Here is a 20538-nt window from a genome sequence, read left to right as displayed (position 1 = left end):
AAATGCAGGTTAGTAACCTGTTAACAGTCTACTGTGAATGAGGATTGGGGTGTGGACAAGGGGAGGAGAGGCAGGTTAGTAACCTGTTAACAGTCTACTGTGAATGAGGATTGGGGTGTGGACAAGGGGAGGAGAGGCAGGAGGTGGAGAACGCTGAGGAATAGCTGGAATTTAGTCCCTCAGGCGAAGATCACAGGCAGACCTCACCAGACACTGCTTTTGAGTTTAGAAGGGTGGCATAGTGGGGAGTGCTGGGAACCGTAGAGGACTTGCCAGGGTGACAAAGAGCAAAGAAAGGAGAAAGGTGGAGAACAGAAGTTCCTACTAACACATATAAGAGAGGGGAGAAGACAGCCTGTCCTCAAGACACAAACTGTTGTGTCTACCTTGGATTTCCTGAACATTTTATGTCAATGAAGAAGAGGTCTCAGTGAAACTGTAAGATTCCTGTATTATGTTACTGTGGAAGCACCACAGTCCCAAGAGATTTAATGGTGACATGCGTTATTATATACAAAATCTACAGAACGGTCTGGGAGAACAGAACAACGCATCTGGTGCCCATCTGAGAGAAAAGACAACACGGGGAAATCTAAACAGGAAAGACGTTAATGTATGTTGAAACATTTGGGTTTACTTTCCCATCCACAAATGTAATCCCTCCGGTGTTCTGGTTACTTTATCACCTGAAATGTACATCATTTTCTTGTCAATCAGGAAACTCCAGGAGTCACGAAGAGACCTCTGAAAGGTACCAAAGAAAGTCACAGAACATTTCCCCTGGAAAAGAAAATTACTTGAAAAACCAATCTCAGAGGTTATTTGATTCTCTTCTCTTTGACACAATTCTGGCCTTTGTTTTAAAATGTAATTCTCCAGTTCCATTTGCACCTAATAACAACATAATGAAGCTCATCCTATTCATACTATACGTGTCCAACAGTGAATTTACAAGTCTGCAATTGCCACAGCTGTGAGGATTTCAGGTTCAAGAAAATGAAAACTTGCTCAAGGAGCAAAGTTTTTAAAGAAAAGTTTTTATAAAACAAACAAATTAAAACACAGTATCTATTATGTTGTATTAGAGAAGAGAGACGAAGTCTGGCCTACACAAATGCAACTGTCTAAGTTGCCAAATGACTTTAAAAGATTCCTAAAGTACACAACATTTACTTGTCTTTTTACATTACCATGAGCAGACACTGTCAAGGATCACCTAATATGGCAGGAATTCATCACAGAGATACTGCAGAGGCAAATGACAGGAAAGTGGAAATAGTTTCATGTTTTGGAGAAAGGAGGATACAGATTACAGAACCGACTTTAGGTAAAATGTCTCAGAGAGTGAGAGAGACAGGGAAGGAGGGAGGAAGAGAGGAAGATAGAGGGAGGAAGAGAGAAAGAGAGAAAGAGAGAGAGAGAGAGAGAGAGAGAGAGAGAGAGAGAGAGAGAGAGAGAAAACAGGGAGGGAGGGAGGAAATCCGGACAGCCTAGGTCAAAATGCCCACATTATCATCAAGGCTGAGTCTGTATCGGAGTCCTGCCCGGGCTCTAGGGCTGAGAAGCTGCCTTAGAGTGAACATGTGTCGCAGGCAGTGCCTAATGCCTGGTGCTCAAAGCAGTCCCGGCACACCGGTGGTCCCCCCCGCTGGCCTCTTGCAGCACTGATGTTTACGATACAGCACTGGTACGAATAAAGCATGCACTGATGACACGTAATTGAATTCAGATGCAGCTCAGAGCAGTCCTCAGAAGCAGTGCAGCTCCTCACATGAATGCTGTGAGAGGATTTCTGGGAGCACCCCCAGCAGAGGATGGGGCCTGGGGGGAAGCTTTTAGAGGACTGAACGGGAAAAACTGAGAAATCCGTCTTAATCCCAAATTCCAAGATTTACATTAAAGAACAAAAAAACACAAACCTCTGTCTTTCTATTAATCACTTCAAACCATGAAGGCGGCACATTATTTAGAAGCCTCAGGAACCACTACTTCCTTCTCATCAATATTTTCATTAGAGATCAAAAGCAGCCTATTTCCCCACCCCAATCGTTTCCTTGTAAAATAATCTTTATTTTTTATTCCTTATTACTGTTTGCAATATGTAATGAAGGCATTCATTGTGGGGACCTGGTAGGGATTTTGACCCTTTTTACTTTCCTGTCCGTCCCCATGTCTGTCAACCCAGGTTTCTGATCCCCTTCCCGTCTGCCTCTTTAATACCCTCTAAGGAAACACACCCTGGCACATTAGAGACATTTCCTGTCTCCCCTGAATCTTCCTCAGCTTCCTCTCTCTGTCTCTGCAAACAGGCCTCACCTCTGCCCTCTCCCCACATTCATCTGCGACCCCCCCCCAGCACACGCACCCCTAACCCTGGGCCCCTCCATCACATCAGTCCTCCACAGCAGTTTCTCTTCTGCTCACTCATCCTGGCTCCCCAGCCTCTCTTTATTTAAACTCTTTCTCTGCACTCTTGGGTGAGGGCAGGGGACTGAGGCTTTGTTAGCAGACATAGTCCTTTTATTGTTCTCCTCTTCTTTTGGGGGCGGGGGATAAACCAGCTGTGTTTCTATCAGCATTCCGGTCTTCTCAGCTCTGGCCAGAATCTCTCATCAAGTTCCATTTACAGCATTCAGGGGCTGCTTCTTCCGCTGGGATCTCCAAATCTTTCCAAACTCTTCCCACAAGCCAGTTCCAAAGGCTCCTGTACCACTTGACAAGGTCATGTCACAGCAACGACTTCACTTCTCTGGTACCAAAATCTTTCTCAAATAACTTTTTTCATTGCTGAGACAAAATACTCAACACCAAAAATGAAAGGAAGAAAGGGTTATTGCAGCTCACAGTTTGTAAAGGTTTCAGCCCATAGTTAGTGGGCTCCAAGCAGGGTTGCATGGCAGAGCAGGGTAGCAGAGGAGAAATAGTTCATCATGTGGCAGGCAGGAGGCAGCAGCAATCCCTGCCTTCTTTCTGTCCCTTTATATTGCCAGCCACACCCAGCGTGAGGCTTCTATTACCGGCACCCTTAATTTCAGTATGACACTCTTAATCCACACTCACACACCCTAATCCAGCCACCTTTGAAACTCCCCATCTATGACCGCAGGAAGTTTTGATGGACATCTAGATTCAAGCCATAAGAGATCCCCAATTCTCTTTATTTGCACCTTCTTCAAGTCTCTATCTGAACAAAATAACTGCTATCCACTACATATATGTAGGTAAGTTGTCAATCTCCAAGGAAGATGTTTTTCAGTCTCAAAAAGAACAACAACAAAGTTCAGTGGAAACAAATGTATGTTAAATGGCAGCATAAAGACAGTTTTTTCTTGCAGACTGAGCCTATTACAACAGGTAGTTGTGCGTGTGCACACACACACACATACACACACACACACACACACACAGAGTCCACATGCCCACAGCAGGTTTTTCTTGTGACTGCCACAGGTGGCTCTTCAGAACCCAGACCAGAAGCATCCTCAGAATTCAGATGCTGAGGGTTATGCACGGCTGAGCTGGGAAGGAAGGTGAGGGCTGCTGGGGTCTACAGTGCTGATGTGAGGAATCAGGATACTGACTACATCATTTGTTTCTTGGCTTTCTTTTATTTTCTCTTTCATATTTTTATTACATAATTTTTATACATTCTTTAGAAACTAAAATAATAAATGAAGGTCATTCAGGAAAGAGAAAAGGGGTTCAAATGATGCTACAGAAAGAGGAAGGAATCCAGAAGAGTGGAGCAAGATCAGAGAACACAGACTATAGATGGAAAGAACGGGGATAGGAAGCAGAAGTTCCATCGGCTTCCTGTCACAACACAGGATCCATCCCTGGGCTATCCTTCCCTTCTGCCAGCCCTCACTGGACTAAAGTTTGTCACAAGGAAAATAAAAACCCTCCAGATGCTACCCACACGTTTATAAAAGTGATCCCCATCACTAACAATAATCAAACTTCAAATGAGAATCTTTATCTCCTGTGATCAGAGGTTACTTTTCAACAAGTCTGGATTGTTTTATATTAGGAGTTTTTAAGAATCTTTGAGAACTCAATAAAGATGATACAAAATCAACTGTTTGACATTTTAAAAAATGTTTTGTGCTAGTTCCTTGAACGACACTTCTTTGTAGGAAGTTTAAGACACTCTTTTTAGGTAATCCAAGGAATTTGGCTACCTGTTTCCTGTGATAACTATACAGCCACTGATGAAGGCAGGAGAGGACAGAAAATTTTGGGTGACTTGCAAAATTCCTAACATTTACCCAAATAATTAAAATGTGATTTTTAACAGACTCCCATTTCAGTTATACCATTACTAAAGCCATTATTTAAAATAACCAGAGATAAATTACCTTATTTTAAAATATGCAAAGGTCTATACAGAAAGAAGAAATGACTAATATCTTCAACCAATAAATGGCAAAAGGAAAAACTTCAGGAGAGATAGGGAACTATTATAGCTTAAGGAGACTCAGCATTCATAGCAATTAAATGGAATGTGTAGACATGGATTTAGATCTTGTTTTGAACAATCTATCCACTAAAAGAAGCATGAGACTATCAATTGATCACTGACTATGAAACTGATAATACTATCATTACGGCTATTTGTTAAAGTGTGATGATATGCTTTTAAAATCATTTCCAGTTATATTGCAAATTATTATGGATGAAATTTGCCTTATAACTATCCATTTTGGGGGACAAAATGAGATCTACAGATGAAACAAGATTAGCATATATAATTAATTATTGAAGGTGGGCCATAGATACATATATTGTTTTAAGTTTCATACATTTTAACATATTTTGTAAAAGAAGATACATTTTTTGGCAAGTCACTATGAATAAAAATAAAATCGATATTCTGGTTTAAAAAGTATAATGCTTAACTTCATAAAGGATGGAGTTGTTTTGTGCTTTGTTTTGGTTTTATTTTGTAGTACAGTACAAAAGTAGTACTATAGTACTACAGTAAGACACTCTGCCATGAAACTACTGCACTATATTGTTTTTCTCTAAAGATAAGGTCTCACTAAGTTACCAACGCTGGTGTTGAATTTGTGATGCTCCTGCCTCAGCCTCCAGAATAGCTGGGATTAGTGGAATGTACCACATCCTTCTAAGGATGGGATCTTAGCAAGGGCTCCTAGTGGATTTTTTTTTAAGTATGAAATATTGACCCCCTCTTATTACACTGAATTAAGTTCCTAAAGATCAATATTTTTAAAGTATCTGGTAGAAAATTTAATACAATGTCAAGAATACAAGTAAGCTGACCATTATACCTAGAATATTTGCAAGGTAAGGCTACACTGAGTACCTGAGCTTCACCACTATTTGTGGTTTAAAAAACATTCTTCATAATGCTGAATATAAAACTATTTACAAAACTGAACACTTTATATTCTAACAAAAATTGCACCCTCAAAAAACTAAAGTACACATGTACCTCTTATCTATTTACACTGAAGGGATTTAAATACTTTGTTGTTTTAAATTCTATTACTGATCTCTGAATATACAGCATTTCTTCCAGTAGGAAGTGACAGATCTATATTTTCAGGGTTCTTTATGGAAGCACAAACAGTTTCAGTTTCAAGGTGAAGATTTCTAAAACTTCCCCAAGTAAATCATATATTTCTGGATTTTTAAAACATTCCTGATCACTGGTACAAATCACTTGGATTTAGGTGACTTGAACAAGCTTCCTCTGAATCCAAAACTCCTTCTCTATTATAGGACATCAGGGAAAGATGATAAAACCAGAGGGATCTAGAGTCAAGGGTGATAACTTGACCTGGACGTCTTGAGTACCTGTGTGTACCATACTGTAGGTAGTCTTAAACTGAAAGAGAAATCGCCCTTCTGATCCTTCAGACTCTTAGTCTCAAGCAAGAAATACACAGATCCTGGGATCACATGGAGATAAAAATGCTCTATCTTGACCCTAAAATCACCATTATGAATTTGAATTGGATATTTTGTCGGGAGCCAAACTCCCTGACCTCTCTATCATCCTACTTTCATTCCACACCACTGACTGAAATATGCCTCCTTAAGAGAAATATTTCACATTTCCAAGATAATATTCCCTAAGACCCAAATGCTTGCTATGCTCCTCATTCTTTTCCCAATATTGGTGATCTCAGGAGAGATAGAAAAGGTTAATCACATCTTTTTGGGTCACTAGGTTTTTCTCTTTAAAAATAAAGCTGAGTATTGCTCAGTGCTGAGGGTATGTTCTGAGAAATGCATTATTAGCTGATTTCATTGTTGTGCAAGCATCACAGAGTTGGATTACACATACTAAGATGGAGATATATCACTAAGTGACATAACCTAATGAGACACCATTACATATGTGGTCTGCTGTTGATCGAAATGTTGTTATAGCTTCATGATTGTACTATAAAGTAAAAACTAAAAATGATAATGATACCATTTCTTCATTACTTAACAGCTGATTATACACGAATTTCTCTTTCCTGCAACCTACCTTTAGACTTCTTAATGAAACAAATGAAAAAAACTTGAAGCAGTGGAGATCAATAAACAATTTAGTTTAATTTAATTTTAATCAATGCTTTTTTTTTGCTATTCTGGTTGTTCTTTTGCAATTCTGGTTAAAAGACTCAAAAAGGAAATGGTTACATTAGGATGCTATTTTTATTATAATGATTAATCTAGTACAAAAAATACTGAACTGACTGCCAAGGACATGAGTCAGGAGAACCATCCTGATCCTGATTCTGCCAACTAACTATAGGAATAAAGTCCGGACCAATGCTTTACTTTGCCTGAGTTCACCCGTTTTAGCAGAGGTTCCCCCATATTTAACATGACCAGAATAAACTAGACTTCTGCTGTTGTTGTTTTTACTCTAACTTTCTAGACTCCTGTAGATAAGTTAATAACACAGTGGTGCCTGTTATATAATACAGGAAATGGAAATGACCACAGAACACAAGCATGTTTTAGTGATAAGATGGCAGCTACCTAATTGGGGAAAGATTTCTCCATCAAGGTTGACCATGACATTCCAAGGGCATGGTAATTGTTTTAGCATAACACAGCCAGGAAAATAACTGGCCAGAACTATGTTAATGTAATATAGTATGGGTATTTTATTTGGCAAGAAATATTTTGTCTGCATTCCCATGGCTTGCAATTTCCTTAACAAACCATAATCTGTTTTAGAAAACCTACTTGTAGAATGACGTAAGCAGTGTGGCAGCCAGATATCACTGCCCAGACCCCTCTGAATATCTCTTGGCAATTCAGGCTAGGTCTGAATTGGCCTAAAGAATGCAGGAGCTGGTTTTCCTTTGCTTTTACCTGACCTGGTTTTGACAGTACAGTGGTCAAGAAACAAATCTTGGAAAACTCGTGCAAATGTTAGCTCCTTTGCTATTTCATAAACTAATTCCACAAGCATAATGCCATCTGGAGAAGTCACATGCAATGTGCAAACAAAACATTCTAAGAAGATGACCAATTTTTACAGAACTCTGGATTTAGTAGCAAGTCATATGAAAGGCTGACCCTGTTCAAGATAACAATATTGAACACTGGCTTGCACAAACCTTTTTTGTCTTACTCTGTAGCGTTAAAGGAAAAATCACTGATCTAATAAAATCAAACTATGCACTAAACAAATAGCTCTTATAAAAACTTATTTAACCAGGCATGCTGGGCACACACCTACAATCTCAGCACTCAAGAGGCTGAGGAAGGAGGACTGTTGCAAGTTCAAGATCAGCTGGGTTACAAAATGAGCTCAAGCCCAGCCTAAACTGCAATGAAACCCTGTCTCAAAAAGTGAAAAGGGAGAAGAAAAAAAGAAACCTTCTTTAAAACTTCTCCAAATAATTTAGGTTGTTACCATTTCTAATTTGTGTTTTCTTTGTATAGTGAGCTTCTGCATACTAACACCTCAATGATTTTTACACAGGCATTTCTCTTATTGACCACTAGCTAGCTCCCCACTGCTTTAAAAATTTTATCTTTAAAGCAGCTATAACACAAAGCTTCTTTTTAACAAGATCAACACATATCCTTAAATCTTATGAAAACAATTCCATGCCAATTAACCTTTAGAAGGTCAAATTCCTCTAGAACTTTGTTTAGTGACAAATCTTACCTTACTACATATTTACTTCGAAGGGTTCTGCAAACCTGAACTACCTTTCTTGGTTTTATTTATTTTTCCAAAAATAAGTGTCACATTAATCAAATTTGAATAAATAATTCTAACCAATTATTTTTTTTAAATAAGGTATTTTCTTAGCATCTGAAAAACAAATGTAACAAGAATGGCCAAAGCAAAGTGATAATTAAAAAGCTGTCACACCTCTTTAGTGTAGCTCCTGCAGGGGGCAGATCTCTTAAAACAGTCATCACTTTGGAGACATCTTTAAATACAACCTGCAGTTGGCTTTGAAGTGCATTCCTTGGTTTCCTGTCACAAGGATAAGAAACTGTTCAGAGCTTTGACCTGTCCCAGGAAAGGCATACTAAGAACTCCTATATTTTCAGAGCCTTCCAGACTTGAGGATTATATTAAATAATTATCATGGCACACAGGACTAAAATTCATAATCACAGGCCTAATGTCTAATCTTAGTAATGTAGATTTAAGAATATACATGTTTGTGATTGATCAGGCCATATGTGCACATGTTTTCTGGTAACCAAGACTCACTAAGATGGCTCTGTGTACACAAAGCCGTTCACAAATACCATACTTATTAAACTTTCTAAGGAAATTAACAAAAACTATATGGTGCTATTTCCCTTCCTCATTCTGTGAACAGTTAGAACGGTGGACTCTGTAGGGTACAAGAGTAAGGACAGGACCGGGGGATGTGGTTAAGTGGCACAGCACCTGCCTAGCAAGTATGAGGTTGTGAGTTTGATTTCCAGGACCCTCCCCCCGCCCCCGCCAAAAAAAAGAGACAGACAGAGAAAGTACACATGACTTGACTAAGGGATGTGCCTTGTTCTGCCATTTTCTAGACAAATATTTGGGTTGGAGTCAAAGACTTCAGTAACAGAATTTTCAGGGTTTCTCTGACCCCCAGACTTGCTTTGTCCTATCTGCCCAGTCAAGAAGTTAAGCTTCAATTTTCTTCAGATTCTTAACCTAGTTCTATACCAGTGATGACAAACTTTTTAGAGCTTTCAGCAATAACAAACTGCTGGCTCCAGCACCTGTGCCACAGGTTCGCCACTGCTATTCTACAAAAGTGGATTTATCTTAGCTAAATCCTCCATAACTGCCCAAAGCATGCTTGCTTCCTTGGATGTCAGGTGTCACTTTGCTCTTCGTACTCAGGAGACCCTTCTCACTTTCCCTTCTATTCAAGACACTTTATCCATTCATGTGCTCTTCTCTGATCATTAAGGCAGGGAGGGATGGAAAATCTCAAATGTTCTGTTTTGTACCTGGATTCAAAAGCAGCATCTGCTATGTCTGTGGAACCATCTGTTGCCCACTTTGCCATGGAAAGGATGATGTGGGTCTCAGAAATGGAGTGTCACAGGTCACACAATAGAATTATCCCCTTCTTGGGGCTGACACACCCACACATATGCTCCATGGTCACCATAGCTAACACCACCCCTCCCCCAACAAAGAGTATATTTTCTCACAGAGAATGGTACTTCCTACCTCTCACAAAGGGTCTGAACCAGTCTTTTTTTTTTTAATTCCAATTTGCTGAAGATAAAGTTTTAAATTCTTAAATCTTGGTTTGTACCTAGAACTCTGTCTGTTCCTAATTCACTCAAGGCTTTTGCAGTCACTAAACTCCACCCCCTCACTTATAGAAGGAAATGGGATCAACTTAGTGATCTTTGAGATTCCTTTGTGCTCTAATACTCCGAAATCCTGTGATTTAAAGCCAACTCAAAATCATCCATGAACACAAGATCCTTCATCTCAACAGCATAAAAACACTCTTAATGCCAAGAATCTGCTGCAGACAAAAAGGCTTCTATGACATGGTCCTTTGTGGTGACCAAGAATTGCTAAGTAAGTTTCTTGAGGACCTAAATGAAATTAAGAGCCCTAATCTTGTTAACCCCAGTAATACTCCAGCCCAGGGATTTAGAGTGGAATAATTCATTGTGTGTTCTATGCATTGCAGGACTTTTAACAGCTTTCACGATGTGAAAGTAGCAATCCCTATCCCCAGTGTGATAACCAAAAATACATATTCCAATATCCCTAGGGACAAACTCTCTCCCCCAGGAGCACCAACTGCTGTAATGCACAGCAGGACTTCAAGATACAACATCACTTTGTAGACAGTGTTTTTTGTGTTAAGTGGGTGACATTTACACAATTAACAATGAAAGTACAATGAGATTCAACAGAGGGTCAGATTATCAAGCACAAGTATTTCACCAAAAGATATACAAAGCCAAAGTCTTTCCAAGTTACTCCTCTCTGTGCCACTAACTCCTTCTAGGGGTTAGAAATTAACATATCCTAATCTCAACTACCCTCACCTAATCATAACTTCACTTTTTAAAAACTTTTTAAAGCACTCACATTTTCCACATAACTCCTCCAGTGCACTCCAGCATCAATCCCGTTTACAGACTTCAAAACAGAACTTTAAAGAAAACTACAGATGCCAGAGTTCAGTTTAACCATTTTTTGGCTTTGTCTTTTCTCTTCTTCAAACACAAATGCACTGGGCATGGTGGTACAAGCCTGCAACCCCGCGCTTGAGAAGCTAGGACAAGGGGATTGCAATGAGTTCAAGGCAAGTCTGGGCTACATAGTGAGTTCAAGGTCAGCCTGAAATACACAGCTAGGTCCTGTCTCAAAGTCTAACACATACACACATGCGCACACGTACATGCACACACCACAGATAAGTAAAATGTTTCTGAAAAGGTTGTTGAAAGTCAGATTTGGCTGGAGTTCTTGGGAAGTGGAATCAATAAGCTCTCAGCTCAATTTCGTAAGTATCTTTTCATTTCCCACTTCAAGCAGGGATTCAGAAGATCCCCCTGCAGTCCATCTCACCACAAAGAAAAGCAGCTGCCAGCTGCATGAAACAGACTGAAGCCTGCAAACTTACTGAAATGACTACTCAATCAAGCATCTCATTTTTCCATTTGTGAGACTGGGTGGGATTTTCAAATCTCTTGGTCTCAGAAGATGAAGGCTGTACTTGCTAACCAAGAGTGAAAACTTAAGACCTTTTGCTATTAACACAAACATCAGTCCTCAATATTTTGGAGACTTTACACTTTTGTAAATACATAAATTAAACTTATAGGGCAACAAAGAAAAACTCTCTTAACCAAATCCAGAATGTGAACTATGAATAGATACAACTCTAATTTTGTTGATCACTTGCAAAGAATCTTAGCTCTTTATTCAAATAAATATTTGCCCAACTGGGGACAACGGCATCGGGCATACAGCTATTCTGTTAAAACAGTGTACAATTCTAAGGTTTATTTATCCCAAATCCTACGACTCTGTTGCTATCCTACCAGGACTTAAGAATTCAAGCACTCCAAGGGCAAAAGTTTAACCCTGTGGAACCGGAGGCCTCTCCCAACTGAATTCAGACCTTAGAAGCCCAGAGATAAATCTCAGATGTCTAAGTTAAACCAAAGTAAGAAGCTTAAAGTTACAAGTCCAATACTCGAAAATTACGTCTGTAACTTACACAATGGTATAATGATGGGAAATGTGGCTGATAAATATTTACACTAACTGGATTCCACATTTCTATGCCTCTTCTCGGTCCCTCCCAGCTGTGCCTGGCCATGCATCCCAGAACTCCTTGGACATATTCTGGAACTGCTAAAGATTTCCAGGGAAGGAGGCCGGGACTTGCCTGGACAATTTCCAGCCCCAGGCAAGTCTACCTACAGAAAAGGACTGCGGAGGTCCTTCCCTCTTTTGCTGCGTAGGAAAGGTAAATGAGGAACTGCTGGAAGCAGGTTCCACTTCCAAAGCTCTTTCAAACAGGAAACCCCTGCCCTGGGAGGGACTGCCTGTCAGCCTTTTTAATTTCCTGGCGGTGGCGGGAGTTAGCTAGGTCCTCAGCTCTTTAATAAGAGGTGAGTGCCGGTACGAAGTTGGTGCATCAGCGAACTTCTCAGCCACTGCTCCGCCAAAAAGGGCGCTAGTGAAATGCGGGGTCCGGACTGTCCCCTGGGTTTCCAGTCGCAATCCCAGAGGCTCGGAGACGGCCGCACCACAAACTTTTAGAGGACTCAACGTCAGATCGGCCCGTCTTTTAGGGTCACATACCCCCACCCCGAGCCTCTCTCTGCAAACAAAGCGTAGCTCTCCATCTGGGAGTAGGGGGTACAGAAGGGGTATCTCTAAGTCCCTCGTCCTACACACTCAAGCTGTGCACCTTCTATTCCCCAGGAATCTTGATCCCTTTTTCTTTCAGGGTAGCGGAGTGGTCCGCAAAAGCTACCCCCGGAACCCCCAAACCCGGCCGTTCCTCAGTCACTTCGGAAGCATCTCTTCTACCCGAACAATCCATGCTCAGGATTCCCCCGGTCCCCCTGGGGGCGCGTCCAGACCTCCACCCTCACAGTCGTGCACAATGGGGATCAGAGTCCTCCCAGCTCCCGCTCCGCCGACCCGAGGCCCCGGGCGTTTGTCCCCACAGACCCGAGGAGAAGCTACGAAAGCCTGCGCCCCGGGCGCCCACTCACCGGCTCATCTTTCTGCGGGACGCGGCTCTCCGCCGGCTCCTCCGGCCCCGCCGCCCTCCGGCCTGGCCCCCGTCCCCTCCCTCCTCACCCCTCCCGCCCCCGGCCGGGCTCCGTCCAAGCCGCAGAAGCCTCCGCAGCCGTGGCCGCGCCCGCCCCGCTCCGGACTCGGCGAGCCGCAGGGCGCCCCTCCGCGGCCCGCGCGGCCGCTGCCTCGCTCTGCCCGGCCCGCCGGCGCCTCCAGGCGGGGGCGGAAGTCAGCTCGCCCCGCCCCCACCCGCGGCCCCGCCCCTCACCTGGCGGGGGGTCCCGCGCGCCCCGCCCCCCCCGTGCGGCGTCGCGCGCCCCGGCGTGAGCGCAGCGGCGGCCCGGACGGAGGCGCTCGGCTGGCGCGGTCGGAGCCCCTCGCTGCTCCCGGCGGTTTGCCTTGGGGCCCTTCACCGCTGCTCGGCCTGCCTGGCTGTCGGCCCCCTCACCGGCCAGCACCTTCGCGAAGCAGCGCTCAAAGCGAGGCGGGAGACTGCGGCAGGGTTTTTTATGAGCTGGGGGTAGGGCGGGAGAATGAGTGTGCATCCTCGGGTGATGATTTCCTCCCGGGCCGTGGAGATGCTGCTGGGGAAACTCCAGGTGGCCACCCCACCCCACCCCACCCCTACAGTTCGGCCCTCGGCACATTTACCTGTTGCATCAGAAAAGCAGCCGGGAAAAATAATGGGCCAGCAGTCTCAGGCGGGGTTCGGGGCGGGTTGGGGTTAAAGCGTTCATACTGATTGCTTTGCGATCTTTTCTCTTGAAAGTTTCTTTCCTCTTTCCTCCCTCCCTTCCCTTTCCTTTGCTCTTTCTTTCTCCTTTCCTTTCCCTTTCCCGCCCCACAGCCTCCCTCGCCTCCTCTTCCCTTCCTGGGGAAACGGTCTGTATTTTCCAACATACTTTTCCAAAGGCAAGGAAATGGTCCAGGGCGGCCCAGAGTCTTATCTCGGCCAAGTTCTGGGCCAGTCCCAGAGGTTACGTGGAGGAAGAACGGCAACCGTGAAGGAATTCAGAAAAGCAAGAAGAAAACACCAAAGTGTTTAATTTACGACACTGTGACTTTGGCCAAATTGTTTTAGCTCTTAGCAACAATTTTTTCATGTAAGATAGTCAATGGTACTGGTGCTTTAGGGCAGTTAATAAGTTTCTACGTATTGCAAAGAACCTGGCTCCTTGAGTAGCTCAGCACCCACTTAACAAGTAGCTTATTCAACACACTTTTCATTTGTCTCAATATCTGGAACTTCTAATTTCAGGAAGAACTTCACCTAGAAAAATCTCAGGCTTCTTACAGGCATTTTCTTTCCTGATTTTTGCCCTCAAGGAAATACACATAAATCATCCTGATACATAAGGGCTTCAATAATTCATAATCATGTTTGCCCTTCTTTAGTGTATCATCTCATCAACAAGGTAATGCAATTTCTGCCATCTTAAAAAATAAAACTCTCAGAAAAAGCTGTCTCTGTAAAAGAGAGCTTTTCCTACTAACCACATGACTTTTTCCTGCTCAACTAGTGTGAAACTCCATTAAAGATTTAAAAAAAAAGGTTAACTCAAGTTTTCTCTTTCCATTTACTCCAATCAGGCTTTGCTTCTACTATATCGATAGAACTGCTGTTGGCAAGATCAAATAGTACAATTAAGATTGTTTCCATTCTTCATCTGAAGTCTACAGGCCGAAAACAATGCTAGATATTTTCTCTTCCTGGAAAACACATTCAATTGACTTCCCTCGTGACACATTCATCCTACCCCACCCATTATTCCTTCTAAATTTCCTTTGCTAAGTCCACTTCTCCCAGTGTTCTCTGAACATTGAGTGCCTACGGTTCAGACTTTGAGTCTTCTTTTCCCCATCTGGGCTCCCTTTGTGATCTCACCCTGTCTTCCGACACTACATGCCCTTCAGCGTGTTGACCATTCAAATTTTACCTTCAGCCTGGATGCCTCTCTCAAACTCCAGATTCCTGACAACTGCACTCCTAGGTGTCTACTAGGCTTCCCATGCTTAGCATTTCCAACGCTGAAGTCCTGAAATTCCTCCTTCTGTCTCCCAACTGTTCCTCTCCACATGTTGTCCTTTTATCAGGCTGAAAACCTCCATGCCTCCTCTGACTTTTACTGTTGTTCTCTAATCTATTGAGAAGTCTTTTCTGTTTTTACTTTTGCGCTCAGATAAGATATTCTCAGCACAACAAACAAAATAATCCCTTTTAAATGTTATCAGGGACAACCACTCCTCTACTCAAAATCTGCCATGGCTCTTATCTCCATCAAAGCCAGAACCACCTATGTACTGGTCATCTATGTACTGGTCATCTATGTGCTGGTCATCTATGTACTGTCATTTCTGTCTGCATCTCCTGCTTCTCTCATGTCACTTGGCTCTTTCCATAATGGCTCCGCAATATTTCTAGCCTCGATTCCTATCGAGGTATCTCATCTCCAGCTCAGTATCTCTGTGCTAGCTGACCTCTCTGCCTAGAACTTCTCATCACTTTCTGCTCCATGTGTCTCGGTATCTTGGTCTCTTACTTCTTTTAAGATGTTCAAATGTTGCCGTCTTGCTCAGATCTAACATGAGCACTCTACTTAAAATTTAACATGCATTTTCCGTAACAAACTTTTTTTGTATTGACAGAATTACCACTTTTTATGATACTGTGGTAGTCAGATTTTTACTACTTTAACAAATACCTGCAATAATCAGTTTCTAAAGAGAAAAAGGGTTATTTGAGCTCATAGTTTTGAGGCTTTAATCCATGACTGATAGGTGCAGTTACTTTGGGCCTGTGGTGGTGCAGCATATCCTGGTGGGAGCAAAAAGATGAGAGAAAGGATGGTGCTGGGGTTCTAAGTTCTCCTTCAAGATGAGGCATCCAGTTACCTAAAGACCTCCCACTAGCTCCCACCTCTTAAGGATTTTACCACCTCAGAACACCAATACCCAGGGAACCAGGTTTCTAGCTCATGGCCATTAGGAAACACTCCAGTTTCAAACTATAGCAATTATAAAATGTACTTTAAATTATGTTTACTTACCTCTCTTTGCCAGAATGTAAGTTCTCTGCAGGTAGAGTTTTTGTTTCTGTTTCTGTTGTTTTTCTGTTTTTCTGTACTGCCCAGTACCATATCCCTGTATATCTAGAATGATGATACCTGGCATACAGTTGATGCTCAAAACCAAATGATAAATAAACCATGGTTACAAACATTTCCTTATTGGACCAATACCAGCAATATGCTTGACCTAGGTATTTTAGAACAAAAGTGATTCTCTCTAAAGTTCCAAGAAGTACGCATATTAAACTCTGGCTAGGATGGCCATAGTTAAACTGCTAATATTCATGGCTGAGAAAAGCAGCTGATATTTATTCAGAACAAATACTGTATGTATGTGTAAGCCATTCATCCAACATAAGACAGCATTTACTAGCTCAACATCCATTTTATAAGTGAGAAAATGCAACAGAGAGGTCAACGGTCACTAAGCAAGTTAAATTGGTAGTCAGAATTGAGCATAGGAAGCTGAAATTTAGTCTCTGAGTTTAAATTCTAACCTCCACATTGCTCTATTCCAAGTATGAAGATTACTGGGAATTTCTATATAATGACTATTTCCTAATCACTAGGAAACTAATCCTCATGGGCCTCCTCTCACTGCCCTATTACAGATTTTGATGTCTGTGTGTCTGTAGCCGATTTCTTTGAAGTCCAAGAAGATCATTTTATTCATATTTGTAAATTATTCCCTAAGGACTGGTACTTGTAAGAGACTCAGAGAGTATTTATATAATGTGACTGTCTAAATTGTTAAACCCAAGAGACTACCCTGAAAGTGCAAGTGTTAAATAGTAAACACAAATCCGAGCATCTTAAAATGTACAGTAACCACAATAAATAGCTATTATCATTTTTATTATGTATTCTACCAGGCTTGTAGTTATGATGTTTTAAAAATAGGATGAGAGAAAAAAAGAAATTAGCTCTCTCCTTCTACATTTCTCCCATATCCTGAGTTCTTTAAAGTAAAATTTCTTTTTTGTTTTTATCGGTACCAAGGATCGAGCTCACAACTGCCTGCATGCAAGGCAGGCGCTTATGCCAATGAGCTAAATCCCCAGCCCCCTAAAGTAAAATTTCTTATGTAACAACAGACCAGAGCCATACTTTTCTCTCTTTGCCATTCCCAATTACTGCCTGTAAGAACTGTGTTGTAAACTACACAGCACACTTTCCATCTCTGTCCGCCTCACTGGGCTCTGTAATCATTACGGCACCTGATCTGACGTGGCTGAATTCTTCACGATTTGAGGTGGGGAAAGATAAACTGTGCACACTGAGAAGATGAATTATTTATGGATTATTCCATTTGGAATTACTTTCGCTATTGTTTCCTTTCAGGGAACAAAGACAGGTTGGATTTGGTTAAGTTTTTATGTCCTGAATCTGTGTACCTCCTCTTTTCTTGCTGTCATAGTATAACAAAATTTGTAGCTGTTAATTCAGTCTTTAGTACAACTCCTAGAAAGATTCTTTTGTACTGAAATTTTCTTTTATGACTATTTAAAAACTCATGAAGTTTTTATCTGCAGAGCACTGTGGAAATACTGTTTAGTGATTTTTGGAGTCAGGCTGACCTGGATTTAAACCTTGACTCAGCCCTTAACTAGATAAGTGACTTGAGTACCTTATCTACCCTCATTGAGAAAAAAATGCTACTCTGAAAAACGTATTCATGAGTTAATGATATAGCGTCAGTACCATTCTTTACACTGGAGACAGCACAAACAGCAACAACAAAAAATAGCTTCCAACCACACTTGCCTTTGTGAAACTATTATCAATGACATTAACCATTATGTTGTACATTGCCTATATTAAGTGTCATGTCACATATTCCTCTTATAATTCAGTACTATGATAAATTTTCTTAAAAAATATGTGCTCTTCCATTTCTTAGAGACAGTATCTTATATAAAAGCTGCCACTTTTATATAAGATTGGATTTTCACTATTGTTAAGGAAAACTATGTACCAGTTTCTTTTTGCATATTGATTTTCAGGAAGCTCAAACCTACTATTAGATTATTATACAACGTTAATAAAGATTCTTGCTTCCTTGTTTTATGTTTTAATTTCTATTCTAATAACTTTTATTAGATATTTGGAATTATGATTTCAAATATACATTTAAATGTATGAAGCATTAACATCAGAAAATTAACCAAAATTAAAGTTGAAATCATTTTAATATCCCCAAGGAATAAAAAGGCACAGCAGAGTTTAAGGCTGCCTCAAATACATCATGAGTTCAATACCAGCATGGGCTACAAAGTGAGTTCAAGACTAGCTTGAACTACATAGTGAGACCTAGTTTTAAAAAGATCAAACAAAAAAAAAGTATGAAAACAAAAGTAAACAACCAAAAGAAGAAGAAAACAAATGCAGCTGGTAATAGACGGGTGGGAGGGATGAAGATCCTTGGTATCTAGCATTCCTTCCCTTGTGTATGGAGTAGGATCCCTCTAAAATAAAGATCTTCAAGAAAGAAGGAAAAAACAAAACAAATGGGCCAGGCTGTAGCTCAGAGGAACAGCACCTGCCTGGCAAACACAAAGTCTTAAGTTTGATTCCCCATACCAAAAAAAAAAAAGAAAGAAAAAAAAAGCACAGCAAATCTATTGATTATCCCTGTGTACTGCTTTAAGTTTAAACTACTGCAAAATGTTTTTCTAATTACAAGAAAAATCTAAATCCATTTGGTGCATCTGATTAATTTCTGCATGAACACATTCTCTTTGTGCTCTGTGCTCATTCTTTTCTGTGTTTTTGTGTTGTAGTCAGGCAGGAAAAGGATGCTGACTCTGTGTTTGTGTGTGTGTGTGTGTGTGTGTGTGTGTGTGTCCTTCAGATTAACCTGTTCCTTCTGTGTTTATCTAATTGACTTTGCTAACACTTGACAATTATGAATTGGTTTACTTTTCCTGGATAGTGGGCTTAAAACAAAATGTTTTCTTTGTATGTTTGTTGCTCAACACAGACCAAACAAACAAAAAACTCTAGCACTTTATCCAGTGCTTCTCAATATTGAAGGAAAGGGGGCTGGAGATTTAGCTCAGCAGCATAAGCGCCTGCCTTGTAAGCAGGCAGTCGTGAGTTCAATCCCTGGTACTGATTAAAAGGAAAAAGGCCAAAAAAAAAAATATTAAAGGAAAGTCAGCTTTTCTTTGTTGGTCTTAATTTTTCCTTTATTGGACTTTCAGATTGTTTCACTTAAACTTTGATTTCAAATTCATCCTTTGTGTGTGTGCGTGTGTATGTGTTGAGCCACAGGACTAGGGAAGGAACAGATGCTCAAATCTGATGTGTGAGTTATATGCCCACCTCATTGCACAGGAGACTTCTGATGACTCAGAGCACTGCCAGAATCCAAAAGATGAGAAATCTTCAAACAAAGACAAATTTACTAAGAGCTTACCCCTTCCATACAGTGTTCCCAGGTACACAGACGATGGGACAGAAATATTTTATGATGTGTCTCTATATGGAGCTTAATGCCTAATGTAACCATAAGATGATAGTATGGTATAAAATGTACTACAGAAAAAGAAAGACACTAAAATGTTCAGAGAATAGGGCATCTGTGCCTAATGAATCTATCAGAGAACCCAGTAGGTGTGATCTTCCTGTTGAAAGGGAAGGGCAGAGAAATGTCCTGAGCAATGCAGGAGAAAGCACAGCCAAGAAGGATAGAGAAACAGTGACTAATACAGTCTGTCTAGCACACGGAACACGGGCGGGAGGAGCAGGAGATAAGACCCTGAAGACTGGGGCCAGAGTTATGGAGAGGAGAGACAGGAATTTGAACTTCAGATTTCATGTCTAATACCATTTTAATTGTGTCACTTCCTTGCTCTAAACTTGCACTGGCTCTTCCTTGCCTGATAAACACAGGAAGACCTAGAGGCCGTGAAGGAAGCAGAACCTGATTACAGAGAGCTAAGATGAAAGCCAGAAATGAGCTCTAGCTACAAAATTCAGACTCCAATAAAACTATCCTGATGCTGTTCCCTACAGTAAACAGGTACGCATCCAAGTCAAGGCCACTCAACAAAGTATTCATTAGAACCGAATGAGACACTGGACCTGCACACGCCTGACTGCCATCTTTTTTCCCATGTTATGGTGACTCCATGGTCACAGAGCCTATAATTTTCACAGAAAAAAGAATGAAGCAGGCACTTTTTGGCTGACAGGCAAAGTCTTGGACAGAAAATTTAGTGACAGTATTCCAATTAATCAACTGTATCCCCAGATGCTCAGCCGCACGTTCTTGACCTTTTTAAATGTTCCATTCTATGGGGATAACTTCATTGTTTGTCTCAAGAGAATTGTAAATATGGCTAATAAAACTATCACCATATGGCCCCTAATTCTGACTAGAGACTTACTATTTGTGCCCCCAGATTTCTAAATGGTTGTTTGAAGAATTTATTTCTGAAACAGGTAATGTTGTTTGTGGCTTGTATAGTTCTTTTTTGACTCATTTGAAGTTCTAGCCTTCTTCAGGAACCAGGAGTTTTTGTAAGTGTCACATATACCTAACAAAGATGATTGAAATCCATTTGTTGTGTTCAGGTGGTAATGAAAAAACACATTTAAAATGTTATTTTGAGTGGGCATAGAGGCACACATCAGAAATTCCAGATACTTGGGACACAGAGGCAGGAGGACAGCAAATTTGAGGTCAATGTGGATAATATTTAGTGAGTCCCTGTTTCAAAAATAAAAAAG

The 20538-nt window shown here is 41.1% G+C and overlaps 1 protein-coding gene across 12 annotated transcripts in view; it reads right to left on the bottom strand.

Annotated features, from left to right (window-relative positions):
* Nucleotides 1–20538, bottom strand: part of Phldb2 (pleckstrin homology like domain family B member 2) — a 257658-nt gene that overhangs the window by 83447 nt on the left and 153673 nt on the right. For 8 of the 12 annotated variants that reach the window (XM_063224929.1, XM_063224931.1, XM_063224937.1 and 5 more), the window contains exon 1: nt 13005–13024. The exons of 1 other annotated variant lie outside the window; for it this stretch is intronic. The gene's annotated coding sequence lies outside the window, so the exon portion shown is untranslated. Of the gene's footprint in view, nt 1–8359; nt 8468–12711; nt 12871–13004; nt 13025–13387; nt 13508–20538 lie in introns of those variants that run through there. 3 more of the 12 variants (XM_063224941.1, XM_063224942.1, XM_063224940.1) reach the window with 3 other exon arrangements.

Source organism: Cavia porcellus, unplaced genomic scaffold (assembly GCF_034190915.1).
Source record: "Cavia porcellus strain 051 isolate PalLab524CR breed Dunkin Hartley unplaced genomic scaffold, mCavPor4.1 scaffold_15, whole genome shotgun sequence".
Taxonomy (NCBI): Eukaryota; Metazoa; Chordata; class Mammalia; order Rodentia; family Caviidae; genus Cavia; species Cavia porcellus.
This window is presented reverse-complemented; position numbering and strand designations above follow the sequence as displayed.